This window comes from Leuresthes tenuis, unplaced genomic scaffold (genome assembly GCF_036924035.1).
Source record: "Leuresthes tenuis unplaced genomic scaffold, fLeuTen1.0.hap1 SCAF_18, whole genome shotgun sequence".
NCBI classification, from domain to species: Eukaryota; Metazoa; Chordata; class Actinopteri; order Atheriniformes; family Atherinopsidae; genus Leuresthes; species Leuresthes tenuis.
Genome location: NW_027325372.1, coordinates 9,041,437 through 9,058,072, shown reverse-complemented (window position 1 = coordinate 9,058,072; position 16,636 = coordinate 9,041,437). Strand labels below are relative to the sequence as shown.

General features: G+C 40.1%; 1 protein-coding gene across 1 annotated transcript in view; it reads right to left on the bottom strand.

Moving 5' to 3' along the window:
• The window catches only part of LOC140274859 (palmitoyltransferase ZDHHC3-like), a 350,244-nt gene that overhangs the window by 104,311 nt on the left and 229,297 nt on the right, over nucleotides 1-16,636 (bottom strand). The gene's annotated exons all lie outside the window — the stretch shown is intronic.

Here is a 16,636-nt window from a genome sequence, read left to right as displayed (position 1 = left end):
AGCTTTAATGGGAAGTTTCTGTAAGACGACAGTGTTATGTAGTTGTTTATTCCATGGGTTTGGACATGTGCCTGGCCGTCATCAGTTTGGTTTGCTTTTAATAACGAAGTTATGACAGCTATATATTTTGTTATTTAAGAATGTCTGGGCCTATTTTCTGACGTTCGGTATTATTTCCCGGTTAAGCTTGTAAATGGCTAATGATGAGAGAGGAAGTTTGATCATCACACAAGACAATCACCGGCCAAAACCAACAGAGCTGCGCAGAAGCGCCACACTTTCTCTCAAACTGCATTTGCTTTCGGAGCTGCCCTGACATTAATGATTCACTTTATTGCTTTTCCTCCTGTTGGTCTTTTGGCCCACGTGTGTGTTTCTCAGAAACTCCAGATATCATAGCTAAAGTCTAGCGAAGCGCAGCCTCGTTGCCATGGCACCAGCTGGACAACAATTGTACACAGCAGAGAAGATTAAGACGTGTAGGCTGGAGTTGGAAGTGAGCATGCGAAGGGCTGTGCTGTGGCTAATGATGCTGTTTTAGAATGCCAGGACATTCCTTTCTGTTTTTCCATGAAGCTACAAAAAGATTTCATAAAGGAGCTGAAAGAGATGGCTAGTTTCAGAGGACAAGCGCACATAGGGCTGACATATAGCTTATTTGATGGATGCAGCAGGCAGCTGCTACAGTCAGAACATCTGGAGTTTTGAGCCTCATTAGATGAGAGCTGGATGGGTAAAAGTACCACTGAGACATTATATATTGCATTTATATATTCAGTTTCTCTGAATTCATCATGTCTGACTGCGGATGCAAAGGGCTGACAAAAATCAGAAAAGTCTCAGTTTAGTCTGTAGCATTCTACAAATTGGAAGAAAAGAGCAAAGGCCGAGGTTTGCTTGAAATAAATGAGTATCTACAATGTTTTGTCTTCGAAGAATACTTAGAAACTCTGGAAAATGTGTTAGGTTTTATTTTTGCCAGTGTTAAATGAGAGGGTTTTGATAAGATACATGATAAAAACCTACAGATGGATTGTCCTGCCTTTCTACTTTCACACATCTGGTTTGTCTATTTATGGGAGCGACACTTTCACAAAAGAACAAAAACTGCCAGATGTGGCTCTGCAATACGTCGAACTGTAGGCTCTTGTTATTACTGTGTATCATCATGTTCCTTTTTGCTTTTGGCTGGTTTTGTAGACTGTATAAAACAGATGGACTTGGCCACCTTGATGTCACCCACTCTTTTTGATGCCTTGAGTTTAGGATTTGGTCCATCTGTGTCCTGGTCTCTTGTAACTGGAAGTTAAAACTTACAACAACAGAAACAACACATCCTGATTGGGTAGCAGCTTATCAATCAAAACATACGACTGCCCTAACGCCCATATGCTGCTTTATTATTTAATTCATTCTGAACAGGACCAAGTTTTCCCGAGAAGAAAACTAGCAATTAGGATCATAAAATCATTATTAAAGCAGTTGAGTGACTCTCGTGGCTTTTTGAGTTTGTTTTTAGTTTCCATGTTCTGTATTCGAGTCGATTCTGTTTTACCTTGAAATCTGTTTTTCTTCGGCCCCGGGGTTAGTTTGACCTCCTGCTGTGTTTCGTAAAACTTTGTGCATTTGTTAGTTTTGCTTCCTGTTCTTGTTGCTCACCTGATCCTACTTTACTGATTGCCACACACCTGCTGTGTGTTTTTCATTGCCTCCATCACACACGTGATGGTTGTCTTTGTGCAGTGTCAGACCCTCATTATTGTCTTCTCCCATGTTAGTCTTGTCCTGGTTGCTGCCTTGCTGCATATTCAGAATTGGTTTCCCCTCCTTATTTTTATAATAATTCTTATTCCTCTGCCTCCCATCTGTGATTGTTTTGTTTTGGGTCCCCCACCACCATCATCTACAAAGCGTGAGAGTAACTTTCCTTTAGACTTTTCTTTTTTTTGCAGCTACAGGTGTTGCCCCCTGCTGGCCTTTATGTAGAATGCAGGTTGAAGACACTTTACATAAAAGACTAAATCTGTTTTTTACTGGACAGTTTGTAGACACTCAGGTGTATTATGTACTTGTTGTGTGTTGTGTTTAAGACACAGTTTGCTGATCTGCTATTACACAGACTTGTTTACCTGCAAACTACCAGATCTGTTTCCTCTTCAAGCAGCTTAAACAAGAACATCTTTGTCACGCATCATTTGGACAGGCTGCTTATAAACTCTCAGCTAAACCTCAAACATCTTTTATCACAAAGTTATTTCAAAGTTACAGCTTCTTCTCAATAGAATATTCTATGACATACAATTTTCAGTGAAGGTTTACAGTTAGCTTTGTTTCCCTATGACTAGTCTAAGACATTGATTGGACATTCACTTTCAGCCTATACTCCATGAGTATGGCAGTGAGAAAAATGGTTGGTGTTGAACTTAGGATCTTTCTTTAATCAACGGCCAACTTTGCAGATGGAACTCCACATTAATAAAGCACTGCAGTGAAGGTAAGGGAAGATTTATTTTTTATTTAATGCCGCTAACTGCACCACTGAAGCCTCTTGAGTCATACACAGCCGATACAATTCCATATTTATTACATTTTGAATCAAACATGAATGCACTGCAATTCAATTTCCAGTAAGATTTATTTGTTCAGCAATCGTTCTTCTGAGATCTTGTGAAAGCTGCAAATAGTGGTAGCTCACAAAATTAAAAATGCTGTAAGCCTGAGAGTTTGTGTGAGTTGTTTGTGTTTTTTCCCCTTTAACAGCCCACAGTCACATGCTGGCTCCATAAACTGACATTCAGGGCGTTCCATGCTTGAGAGTCTGCATCGAGGTCCCAACCAGTTGGATTTTGTTTCATACTGAACTTTATGCAAGCAAACTAATAACATCATGTGTCCTGCTGTCAACGCCTTGGTGGTGTGCGTCACTCTAAACTTGACTGGTTTAAAGCGTTGGCAGGTATCCTGTCACTGTTGGAGTAAATAAAAGAAACATTTTTTGGAAGGGATCGTTTTGTTGCCTCTGTAATATTATATTGGCACTACTCCCAGCAGCACCAACTTCAAGTGCAATAGTCAAGACTGGTTTAAATTAGCCAAATGAGCATCAGCATATCAAACTGACACTGTTGCTGATAAGAAAGGGGGTGATGGTATTTCCTCCTTACTTGCTGGCCTGAGAGACATTGATTTGAGAGAGACCACAAAGGTGAAAGGAGGCCTATTTCACGAGATGGCCTCCCTAAATGCTGCCACAGCTTGTTTGCCTCTTTTTCTTTGGGGTAAACATCCGCTGTAACTTTAAGTCAAAGGTCCAAAAGTCTGGACCATCCTTTAAAGTTTCCATTCCAGAAACAAACTGAACCATCACTCAGCTTGATCCAAACCGAGACCATCTCTTTTTGTCAAGTTCAAGAGGTAAGCTCAGACCAATTTCAGCTGTTTGGCTGAACTGTGGCCCGGGGGACGCTTCAACTAAAATGTCTTAAAGCCCACAGTAACTTTTCTTCCTACTTTTACTATTTCACTTTCTTTCTGTTCATTTTACAGTACAAAACCAGCCACCACTTAAACAGTAAAACTCAAAGAAGCTTAGAGGTCAGATTGTGCTTTTTGAGGTTTTCTCTGTGCCACAGGGTTTTGTACAGCTTTTCATGCCTGTAAAAAATCTGTAAAAGTTAATAAATAGCAAAGGGAGTTATTCTCTCCAACCGAGGACGCTGATCCTGAAACATCTTGTTGGAGGAGTTTTTCTTGAACTTGTCAACACCATGAGACACACTTGCCTAATACCCACCTCATGTTCTTTGGCAAACGCAAAGAATGTGGATCTGCTTAATGCTTCACCAATTTTTACATATCAGAGCAGACTGGGTCTTTTAGCAGGGGGTTCTTAAAGAGGTAGGAGCTTATAATGGATCATTTTAACTAGATGTAGTCAAAAAGAATATGAACCTGTAGATGACAGGGGTGTTCCCAGCACAACTCAAAACAAACATGAGTCTGATAACAAGTAATCCTTTTTCAAATGTTCTGTTGACATCACAGAAATGTTGTTACGGTGAATGCTTTTGGGCATGAGAATTATCCAATTTACACAGTGAAAATGAGGTATCATGACAGCTCTAGTAAATGAGCGTAGTACGGGCACTTTAAAAAGAAACGCAGTTGATCCAAATATATCATGACTTTTCCAGGAACATCCAGTGGTCATGTGCTAAAGTCAGAGCAGAGTTCAGTCTAACGTTTTAACCACTGCTGGTCCTCAGGACCACAACCATGTACTGTGTGTACAGCATACGGGCTCCAAATTAGGAAACTGTCATTTATAGTCTTGCAATGAATTCTCTGGAAATATTCTGCACATTTGTTTCTTTTTCCGTACACCACAGATTGTCTCAGACACAATAGGCACTTTAAAATTCCAAGGCATGACAGTGAGCTGTAATTTTGTGTCTGATGTCTTTTCTCTGAGGTGCAGCAGCAGTTCCTGTGCATACAATATAACAGTCCTGCAACACACAGCCGCTGCTTTCATTGTTCTTGTAGTCTGTCCAGCGGTCAGATAATGAGGACAGGGTCGGGTCAGTTGGAAAATCTCCGTGCGATAAGGCCAGATGGACCAACACACACACACACTCTCTCTCTTTTTCTGTCTTACTTATCAGATTGGGAACATTAAACCTTTTCATCTTGTGGGCCTCAAACAATGTCTCTGTGAGGTGGTTAGGAAAAGGAAAATGCAATTCACCTGGCAGCTGCACTTAAAACAAAGAGCTTAGGCAGCAACTTGAGGTATAAGTAGAACCACAGCGGCAGTGCATTTAAATGAGGTTGGACCACAGAGGATGTCCTGGAAATAAACGCACTGTGGTCCATTTCCTCTGCAGATTTTTTAGGACAGGGCTAATGTGCATGAAAATGGGTCGCTGCGGAGAAAATTGGCTTTTTTTGTGGAACACTTTACACTAGAATTTATAGTCCCGAATGGATCACTGTGCACTGCTCTGCTCACTCCCACTCAGAATTCAATCTTTGCACATTGAAAGCACATTTAAAGAGATCCTCCTTTGCTTATTTATTATGGCCGAGCTCTGGTCTGCTCTGCTGAATGAATGGATGTTGCAAACCTAGTGTAATACATTGGCTGATTTGAGTTCTCCATCTGCCAACTGCTGATTTCTTAATTTTGCAATACTGATATTATCTAAAACAGTTAATGCTGGTTCAGATCTGATCTTCCCTGCTGGTAACAGAAAATTAGCTTGAGAGAACAGCTTTAACAAAGAAAAGACTTGCTCTGTTATCTTGTCAACAAAGGCCAACACATCTCTGACTGTGTCAGTATTGTGCACGCAGCAGCTGATTATGTTGTAAGGCCCTTTTATACTCCTCTCTTTCTCTCGTTCACAGTGAGCAGACGCAGAACGGAGCGAGAAAAATGGGATTTTAAAGTTTGTTGGAGACATTTAACGATGTGCAGTGAAAAGTAAGGCTGGGTAAGTTCTGCTGTGTTCTGATTTTGAACTAATCCTTTGACATTTTCTAATATAAACTGATCATTTTGGGAAATATAAGAATATGACGCAAAGAGACTATTACTGAATGTCTTTTGGGCAGAAAAAATCCTAAATTACTTTACCAGGTTGGAGCATCATTCACTTGAGAACCACAATTTTCAAAGCTAGACTTCATGATGAAAATTATGGATAAATAGAGACTCTTGTGGCTCACAACTGCATTGCAGCGGAACCGAGAGCTTTAGTTTGATTTCCTGAAATATCTAAATCATCCTGCTGTCAGCAGAGGTGGTGGGAGTGCTCTGTAAGGAAATTCCTTGCCGTGAGATAGCTGGCAGTGGCTTTGTTTGGATAAGTGCACTGAGATCTGGCAGTAAAATAAAGGTGTGGTTTGTTCTAACAGCCAAAATGAACATAATTAGAAATGGATGCCTTTGCCCTCAAAGAAAAATCATTTTATGTGGAAGGAGTTCTATCAGCAAGTATACACATTAGTAATCTGCATTGATATCAGTAAATATAGGCGTTTTGTGTGCACTGAAAAATATTTCATGTTTTAGCAGCTCACTTGAAACCTCATATAGCTGGACTATATGGACCTTTAATACAGTGCATGTGATGAATAAAGGCAGTAATGGCATCTTTAGAGGAGGGATGTAATTTTCTTGTTGTCTTGCATGCTGAGTGGATGCACAGGCTTTGTGGGAACGTTCAGAGACTCACTCTCTAAGTCATTCAAAGTTTGTTTAAAAGGAAGAAATGGGGAGCAGGTTCTTGATGATCAAAGTCCTCCACAAAAGCAGAGCTTTCCCCTCAATTTCCATTGAGTGGCTGACAATATATGCGTGTTCACAGTCACAGTAAATCTACAAACCAGTGAGGGAAAGTGAGTACCTCGGCTGAGGAAAGGCTTATGGAATGAGGCGTTAAATTAAATCCATTTGGACTGAAAACTTCCCAGCGATGCTTTTTAACGGCATCTTCGAATGTTTGACATATATTTCATTGGGCAAAGAGCGCGGACATGTTAGCTGACTATTTAGTCAAAGTTAGTAACATTAAATATATTTGGAGAATTCACGCTCCCCGAAGTGAGCGCATTACAACCGTCTGAATACATTCCCTGCAGTAATATTAGAATTTAGATGAGCTCTGAAACGATTTTCTTTTTTGTTACTTGATTTATCGTTTATAACTAGTAAAGAAACATGGAGGATTTATAAGAATGTACGTACTCTGAATAGATTTAAAAAGCACTGAATGCTTGATAAAGATTACCACTTCTCATGTTAGATTCTACTTAATCAGCTTGAAATGATATATCAGAACATGCGTGTAACAAGTATGTGGGACGTGTACAAAATAGGACGCAATGCATTGAAAATCATTTAGACATTTTATTTGAAAACGGTAAAACGTCACACTTAAGTTACTGAAGTTAGAGGCTTGTCTCAGATGCATTAAGGCCACCTGCAGTTTCTACTTTTGGATTCAGATAAAACTGTGATTAATTTTATTCAAAGAACCTCAGAGATTCACTATATGAACATCTAATCAACAGTTTCAGTTTTAACAACAGTTTCCCTTGATGATATCTTGCCTTGTCTTCTTCTTCTATTGTGACAAACCTTGGAGGCCCGTTTCATTCACATCTCAAACAGCTCTCTGGAGCAGTTGTAAAGCCACTAACAGAGAACGCATTTTTTAAATCTCAGCCTGTCTGGCCCTATTGTTAAATTTAGATTAAGATTTGTCTTATCTCACACACGCACCCTTAATGGCCAAGCTTGGTACTATCTTAAAGATCTTATTGTTCCATATCAACCCATAAAGACTGTGTTGGGCTGAGATGTAAATTCCTTCTCTGCTTATAAAATCAAGCTCAAGGCTTTCTCCTTCGATAGAGCTTTTACTTAAGTTGCTGATCTTTATTTCTATATTTTTTACTTTTGCTATTATTACTATTCATATTAATATCTCACACTTAATGTTGTATTGTTCATCTTTTTATCTTTTTCTTATTGTGTTATTACTTCATAATTTTTTTTTTTTTTGGAGGGGGGGCACATTTTAGGCACATGCAGTACTCTACAACCTGGTATCTGCAGGTAGAGCTTTAAAAAAGAGCTCACCTTTCTGAGGATGTAGGTGGTTCTCCGGAGAGTCTGAGCAGAAATCCTAATTCCTTTAAATGTGATACGACAGTCAGTATGGGAGTCTTTGATGAAATGCTGTGACACTGTTTCTCTATGGAGTTATCATGCAGTAGCAGAGGCACAAAAAAAGAAGCAAAGATTGTGTTTTTATGTAATTCTTCTACATACGTGTCCTGGTTTACAGGCTTTACAAGCTAAAAAGTTTTTTAAAAGATTTCAAGCTTTTTCTCCTGAAAAGTGTTTTATATTATGTTAATTCACTTGTGTTATTTCAAACATAGTGTGATGGAGGTCTGAACTGCTTTAAAATTGTTCAGTTATTCTTGAAAAAGCATATTTCCTCATTTTCATTAAAGGGAAGATAAATGACTCAAGCAGTCTATCGGCCAGATTGTTATTTCTAACAACTGTGACAGAGATCATTCCATACAGGGGGGCAGGGAAACTAAAAGCTTTCTTTCCTGTTTCAGTTCGATAACACTAGTGTTACTTTAGTAAGAATGGGCAGTACTTCTGGATCTTGTTGAAAAAATTAACGTTGTGTTTTATCTTTTCTATCTTTGCAATGGTAGAGTTTCTTTTTCTTCTTTTTGTAGCTTCAATGATGAGTTGTTTACTGCTGCGCTTCTCAGAAATGTTCCCAAGTCCATTGCAGAATATTATGCTTTCAAAGTGGCGTCGTCTGAGTGCTTGAAGATCACGAGCAGTCTGTTTGGGAGTTTTCCCTTCTTCCATTCAAAACTTATATAGTTGTTGGACTAGTCTTTCAGAGTGCTGAACTCCCCCATATTTTGAGTTCTGACTCTTCTGACCTGTGTTAGAAAACAGTTATTTCTCTCAGATGTGCCACCGGGTGTTCCACTCAATTCCCTTATATACATTTTACACAGCATTCCACCTTTATTGAAAAATGTGCTGCATGGAGTACAGCGTTAAGATTCCACACAAACCAAATCGTGTCAGCCTCTCTCTTCCTCCCTCTTACACCCACATAAACACAGATTATATGGTTCTTCTATTGTCTCACGATGTTTACCACGTGGCCACGGTTCAGCTCCCTGTTCTTATCAGTGTCGGGTTATGTTGGTATTTCCTGCCTGCAACAAGAGCAGAAGGTGGCACAGGATGAGTGCTGCTTCCTGTGCTGGCACACCCAGCATGTACCCACTGGCCCCATCCAATCTGCTCTGCAGTCAGAGGAAGTGTGACAGGGGGCTTGTTGAGTTGCACCCAACAAATAGAGCATGTTCTCAGCCACTAACTCGTACCTCTGTTTGCCAAAGATCAAAGATAGTTGCGACATGGTATCAAAGTGATCAGCACAGTTCACTTGCAATTTTATACACACAAGATTAAGGGGTTTTATGAGTGTGTGTGTGCTCACTTGATGAAGTGCATTGGTGTGACAAAAACTGGGTCAGTCCTTTCTGCTGGTAATAATCACGTGGCTATTCCTTTAAAATTCCTTTTTATCATTAACAGAGAAAAAAACCACTCCAACTGCCTTTGAGGTATTGAGTCACAAAACTTTTAAATAGTAGTAGTTCAGCTTAAAATGGTTTTCTATAATCAAAAGGTTAAGATAGAGGGGGGACGGTGGCTTCCAGTTGGAAGTGTAAGCCCTTCATATTAACAATGCATGACTCACTTACATAATGAATTCAGAATCAAAGCTTATTAATCTGCCTGGACAGTATTTGACTTCAAGTAAAAGGATAAAAGTCAGCAAACATAGACAGAAGTCTGAGTTTGCCTTTGGGATTTGAAAATTTTGGTTGAATATCCCCTTTTTCTTAACCATCTCTTTGAGTCCTAAAGAACTCCCCCGGGTAGGGAGGGAACTTTATGTGACATTAGCATACTGCCTTTTACTATTTGTATTGTGGAAACCCCGTTTGGCCGGAATGTTGTTTCATCTCGATCTCGGCACAGCCTTTCCCATGGGAAGGACACTGAAGAAACTTTAGTCTCATCGAGGGGATTTGCAGATGTTTGTAAATATGCATGCGGTCGCAGAGACCCGGGAGGGCTTGCCCTTTCAAACACTCTGATGTTCAGTGTTTATTGAAGTGGGTTCCTTGGGAAACCATCGTCACTGAGATCGCCCTGTGGATGTATTTTGGAGAACAGCCTTTGGCATGCTGTTGGGACTTGGGTTTTCTTGATTCATCACCATCTTCAAACTGCAGCCTATACTTATCTGACTATCAATCAATGGATATATCACAACTTTTATCAGTCTATTGACATTGCCTGTTCTAAAACTTAGTACTGGAATAATAGGCGGCAAAGGCCCAATGTTTTAGGTTTGTTGAAAATAACTGCAAAGTATTGATATGACTGTTGTTTGTTGTTTAATGTTCATCCAGCTACATGAGCTTTTGCACATACTAAATTACATCCCACTGCGATATATTGAAAATAACTTCCATAACCTACATTAGGTGTGGTACCAGCAGTGGAGTGAGTATTATTTAGACCTTTGCCTGTGTTTTTCTGCCATTTGATGCAAAGCAGGTTGTTTTTGTTTAAAAATCATGCCCCTGCCGCAGGAAACATTCCTAAAGAAAGCAGGGAGCCTGAGCCAAAGCAACTGTATTATAAAAACAAAACACGGGGCTTAAAGATGCAAAAACAGAGCTGAGAGTAGCTGCAGTTCCTGCAGTTGTGTTACAGAGAGGAACCGCTTTTGAATTATATATTGGTTTTTTTGTTTTGCTGCAAAGGAGGACAGGTTCATGATGTGACACACTTAACTCAATAGTCATAAATAAGTAATAATTAGTACAGCTGTTACTTTTCCACATCAATTACTCTGATCATAGTGTTAAAGCACGACATTCATTTTTTGGATTGTAATGTTTCGGAGAGCAGAGTGCTGAGGCCTCCACTTCATACCACTGTCCAATCCCATCATGGACTTTACCCCAACCACCGTTAGCTCACAGAGAAGCCCCTCCCTCACCCTGCATGTAATGACATGGAAAAGCACAAGTTCTTCAGTTAAAAGATTATGATGAATAACTGATGCAAGAATGATCCAACATCTGGTGTTTGCTTAAACTGCCATGAAATATTTGAGGTTTGAGTTGTTATAGACAGCAAAAACTCCCTCTTTTGTTTCACCATTTAGTTATACTGTAATGACTCCTATGTGACCCTCTAAAATGTGAGCATTCTGAATGCTGTCCACAGACTACTCATAACCTTCTTCTGCTAACCAGCAGAAGAAAACATACCCAGCAAACTAACTCAAATCTCAGTCTGATATACAGACAGAACTCCCGGATCTACCAGTATTAAGAACCAGTTGAGTGTTATTTTTATGGAGCCAGTTTGCAACAAAATCTGCCTATTTGTCAATATACTGGGGTTTTACTCTGCCTTTATCACCCCACTTTTCTCTTAATACCAGTGTGGTGGCATTCGCTCTGTGTTGTTGATAGCTGCCAGACAGTGACTACGGCTTACCAACATCAGCACTTTTTAGAGGTAAAAGTCAGAGTTGTCTGTCGGTACTTTTAATATTTTACTAATGAATATGGCTAAATTCCACCAATGCAGTGTTATAGCAATTTGTGAAGCTTAGGCATGAATTTTAATTGTTTTTGGTGTGCATGAAAAAAGTCCACATTAATAGGCAGGAGGGATATCCAGGAGGACCACATTTTTTCTTCTGACATCTATTTGTGTAATTTTACACTTTCTATTTGTTTTTACTCTCTGTTTGGTTTGGTTTAGTCAGCTAATCAGCTTGATTAAGTTTTTTGTGGAAAAATAGACTCTCAACACAGGTTGGCTTGTTGAAATTGAAAGTGTTGTTAACTTCCTAAAGTGAGCCTTTCTGCAAATAACACAAAATGTGGTGCAAGCAGGAAATACAGTGATTTAAAAGCCATGCTGGGTGTCACCAAAAAGTGCATAATTCATGCCAATCTGCACGGGGAAAAAAAAATGTTTATTTCAACATTTACCACAAGATCAGGGCGTTACCTTCTCTCTGTATTTGTGTGATATCTGATGCTACGGAGTATGCGTATGCAGGCACATAGAATTTCATTTCAGCGTTCATCAATGCAGAGATCACAAGCTGCACCTTCCGTTTCCTGCTTAGAATGCATGAAATTCTTTGATTTACTGCTTTTACTCCCTTACAACATAAGGAACCCCTAATACACTTGTGTGTGTAACTGTATCCTCTGCCACATTAAGGAGCCATATTGAAACATTTATCGGTGGCAGGGCAACTAAATCTTCCTCCTCTTTGCTTAAATCTTTACGCTCCCTGTAATCTGGACTCGACCATCATTTTCATCATTTTCTCTCTGCTCTGCTGAACCACAAAAGAAGCTGCAGGCTGGGGACCAATAACAAGACGAGCCTCAATATGGTTGAACCCTACACTGCAGAGAGGCCACCTGAAGCCAAGTCAGTGGTGAAACCCACTGACTTTTCGTGTGATGTGTTTTATGCAGAGAGATGGTTCGCAAATAATATTCAAGGAGATGGGGGTGGGTTTTTTTCTTCCTTTTGTAATTCTTTTACAGATTCTAGGCTTTCTAGATTTGGGCCCACTTTTTGCAATGTTGCTTTCAGTTAATTGGGATTGTGGGCAGTTTTTTATATGCACATCTCCCTGTGTTTTCCTTTTTTTTGCCACAGCAGTTCAGTCAGGTTTAGGTCTGGACTTTGATTGTCTTGCAACACATTGATTCTTTTCTTTTTCAGCCATACTGCTGTCGATTTGCTGCTATGCTTGCAATTATTGTTCTGTTGCAGGATCCAGTCTGGGCCAAGCCAAGCTTTATCTGTCAGACAGATGGCAGGGAAACAAGCCCAAATCATCAGCCCTCCACCACTGTCCTTTGGAGGTGGTGTGAGGTGTTTTGGTGGCTTTCACCAACATTGCATTATAGCTAAACATCTCCACTGTGATCTCATCTGTCCAAAGTACAGTGATCCAGAGGCCTTGTGTTTTATTCGGGTGTAATTTTGCAGACCTCAGCTGTGCAGCCATGTTCTTTTTAGAGAGACCGTCTTTTTGTAATTTTACTACCATGAACTTTAACATTTAAGATGCTAACTGAAACCTAGAGAGTCTGAGATTTAACTCCGTGGGGGTTTCGAGTTCTCTGAGCATTACACAGTCTGACCTTTGGGAGAACTTCGAAGATTGACTTGATTCTTGAATGTTCTCCAACTGGTGAATCTTTCTGATTGTAGAATGACTACAAACTATTTGGAAATGTTCTTATAGGCTTTCCCAGATTGATGGGCAGCAACAGTTGCTTCTATGAGATCATTACTGATGTCCTTCCTCCTTGCTATTGTGCTAATACACCACTGACAGACACACATACAGCAGCTGTCACTCTTGTTGATGATCAATTAATCAAGTGCATTAGATTAAGCGCAGCTGGCTGACACTTACCCTCTCATTTCCTGTGGAAGCAGTAAGGTTGAACTTAGTTCTTCACACAATGCTTCTGCATAGCGGCTGTTTTTTCTTCAGTACATAATGGTTCATCCGTCATGTGTTGTTTTAGGTTGAGGTTGTTTTTAACACATTTTAAGATATGATAAGGATGATCTGATCTTTTATGTCCTAATAAGTGAATACTCTTAGAACTGACGGAGGGTGTATTTTCTTTTCACATTATGAACAATACGTGTTTAAAAAATATAAACGTGCTGGGTAAAGACAGGATTATCTAGTTCAATCTTACATCTTTTGCTTCACCACACAAGAAACAGGATGTTGCCTGTCACACAGAGAGGGGAGTCACATGCTGCAGTATTTGTTCACATGTTTGCTTCCCCCTGCGATGTGTTCTTTTAAAACAAGTCTTGGCAAAGTTTCGGACACCTATTCATTCAGTGCCTGAGAACAATGCCCTTAAAAGTGTTGTGATACTAAAGGTTGTAACCTTTGGGGCTTTTAGAATAAACCCTCCCTTCCTTCACAGTGTCTGACCGATGCTGGAACAAGCGGTGAGAGAAGACAGAGGAAGGCTGTTGTGACACCAAGAAAACTGTATTGTGTAGGGGTGTGTGTGCCATTATGTGTGACAATGAAACTGTGTCTCTGATGTTAATTGTGTTAGCCTGGGAGTGCAGACAAATCCACATGCATGTGATTTTGATGTCAGACTTCCAGAAAATGTGTGTGCAAACAAACTTAAAAGCAAGAGCTTATTAGTGCTGTCTAGCATATCTGGACTGAATTCATACACATCTGTGGGTTTGTGATTAGAATGTGGTTGTATGCACACTATCCTGAGTCATATTTCTCGTGCAAGTTGCGTGGGTAAGAAGACCAGAATGTTTGCTGGATGTCTAGCTATTGGCGAGACGGTTTTGTTCCAGTGATAATGATTTTCAAAGGATGAGTTGCATTTGCAGTCATTAGACTTTCATTCATATAGACATTCCCTTTTCATTGGACAGTCACTTTTTCACTGGTTCCACCACAAAAGGCTGACATCGGTGGCTTTGAGTGCAACGTTTGAACAATTTCCTCAACGTTCCAGCTTGAGTAGAAGGCTTTTTTTTTGTTTTTTTTTCACATACCTGCATAACTAATGAAACTGCCTACATCCACAACAGTTCTGTTTATTGCTACACAGCTGCTTATAGATAGGTACATTGCAGTGAAAACTTAACCACAAAATGTGAGACTTTGCATCTTTGAAGTTCTGCACTGTGAAGGACTCCAGAGACTTCCAAACCCTGACACAGCCAATTATCTGAGCAACTTGACCAGATCAGATGTGCTCTGCTTGGTTTCTTGGTGCCCTTTTCTCCTTTTACCTTCACTTTCTAACTTGATATTTATTTTTCTGTTTCTGCTTCTTACTTTTCTGTGTCTTCACTCATCTCAAGTCCTTAGAAGACCCTTAAAAACTACATTATACTGTGTCTTCAGCAGTTTGACTGCTAATGCTATTAGAGATGAAGCAAAGCTCTCTGGGGCAAAAGTAGAATCTGAAGGATTGTAGAAGCACTCCCTGCAGCGCATTCACCTTGCAGACTGACATCTAAAAGAAGCACTTTAAATGAGCAAAAAGAAAGAACCTCCACAGCCCGAAAAAAACCTTTTCATATTCCAATAGCACAGGCAGTGCAGGCACCTTGAAGATACATGAGAGTGTTGTTCAATCAAATGCAAATATTATTCGGCACTTGCGAGGCTCTTTCAGCTTTAGAGTGGGATATTTTGATTGTGATGAGAGGCTATGCACTTGGCTGTAAAACGCCATGTATGCCCCAACATGTTATTGCATCCTCCACACTGGACATTTAAAGTGATGGCCTTTATGTCTTATTGAAATATGAACTGTTCCACCAGTTCTGCTGAGGCTAAAACTCAGCCTTTATGGTGACCTGCATGTGAACGAGAAAATATCATTCACAGCTGTCCAGTATCAATGAGCTGTGAGTGGTGTTATAAGTAGTTTTCTTTTTCAATCCTCAGCTAGAAACATAAAGATAAAAACTTCTTTTCAGGCAAAAAGAAGGGCTTAGAAATGTTTGAAGTTCATGTAGAAAGTGTGATGTGACATCAAATAGAAAAAAAAATCTTGTTCAAACGTTGTCTTTTATGGCTCTTTGCATTTGTTCTCATGTTTTGTGTGTCTGTACGTCTGACTGCAGTGTCTATGCTGCTCCTTACACACCTGGAATCAGTTAATAATTACGACATCTGCCCACTGTTACTCATTAGCTTGCCTAGGATGAGTAAACACGTATAGTTCCAGGTTTTCAGTCGTCGATTGTCAGATCCTTGTCTCTACTTTTTGCTCATGCCACATGCATGAATCCTGTGTTACAGAATTGAGTTATTATTTAAAATAAAGTTGTTTTATTTCATCCTACCTGCCAGTCCTCTGATTCTGTGTTTCCATCCTCTTCACTCCCTCAACGCCCACATTCTTGGCAGGTATGTCTCCTTTCTTGACACAAAACGTGCTTTGCACTCAGTGCGGTAAACATGTAAGAACCAAACCAGCAGAACCACAATTTCACCAACAGAGATGTAGGGTAAAGGGCAAAGATTCTGACGTCTGTGAACACCCCTGAAGTGTTCAGCATGTTGTGTTATCTTAAAGCATGAGTCCAGAGATTTGACATCGGCTTGCTCGGTTTGCCTTTCCACTTGACCAAAACAGTTTACGGGAACGCTAAGCACCTGCTATTGAGCATAATACTACTCAGGATGTTTGCCTGGCGCTTGTTTATCTGTGTTTGTGCAATGAGGTGGGGGGGGGGGGATTGTTCAAAGGCAGAGGAACACTGAGAAACTTGTGCAAGAGGGGAAACAGAAATTAACTGAGAGATGCATGTGAAGTAACACCAAAAGAGATTATGTTTAAATAAGCCTCCCCGAGCACACTGGAGTGCTGTGTGTTTCCTGTTGAACTGAAGCAGATAAAGCTATAAAGTTATATATATATATATATATATATATTTATAAAGGAGTTTTGTTTGGACGTTGTGGTCAGTCAGCAGGATGTTGGGACCCTCACATGTGCTGAGGTCAGTGGGGAATGGCCGTTTTGGACTCACAGCGCTGTCGGATCTCCACCTTGTGGCTTGGACTCCACCTTGCAGTGCCGAATGGCTGCACGGCGTGCAGTCTCACACAAACGCACACAGACATAAACACAACCATCCACACCCACTGAGTGAGAGCCAAAAGCAGAAAAAGAATGAGGTCAGTGAACTGGGATTAAGAAAAAAAAACACATAAAAAATCTCCTCGGAGCATTTCAAAGTTACACACACCAAGGCCCTTCTCGGATAAAACGCACAGATTTTACAAACTCGCAAATGAAAGTGCACACAAGTATGCTGAAGTGGCTATTTTCGGTTCTTTTTTAAAACGTGCCAAGTCTCACACAAGTTCCTTTTTCTATTCTGCACTGAATCTACACTGAAACAGGCTCACCAAAAGTACCAGAAAAA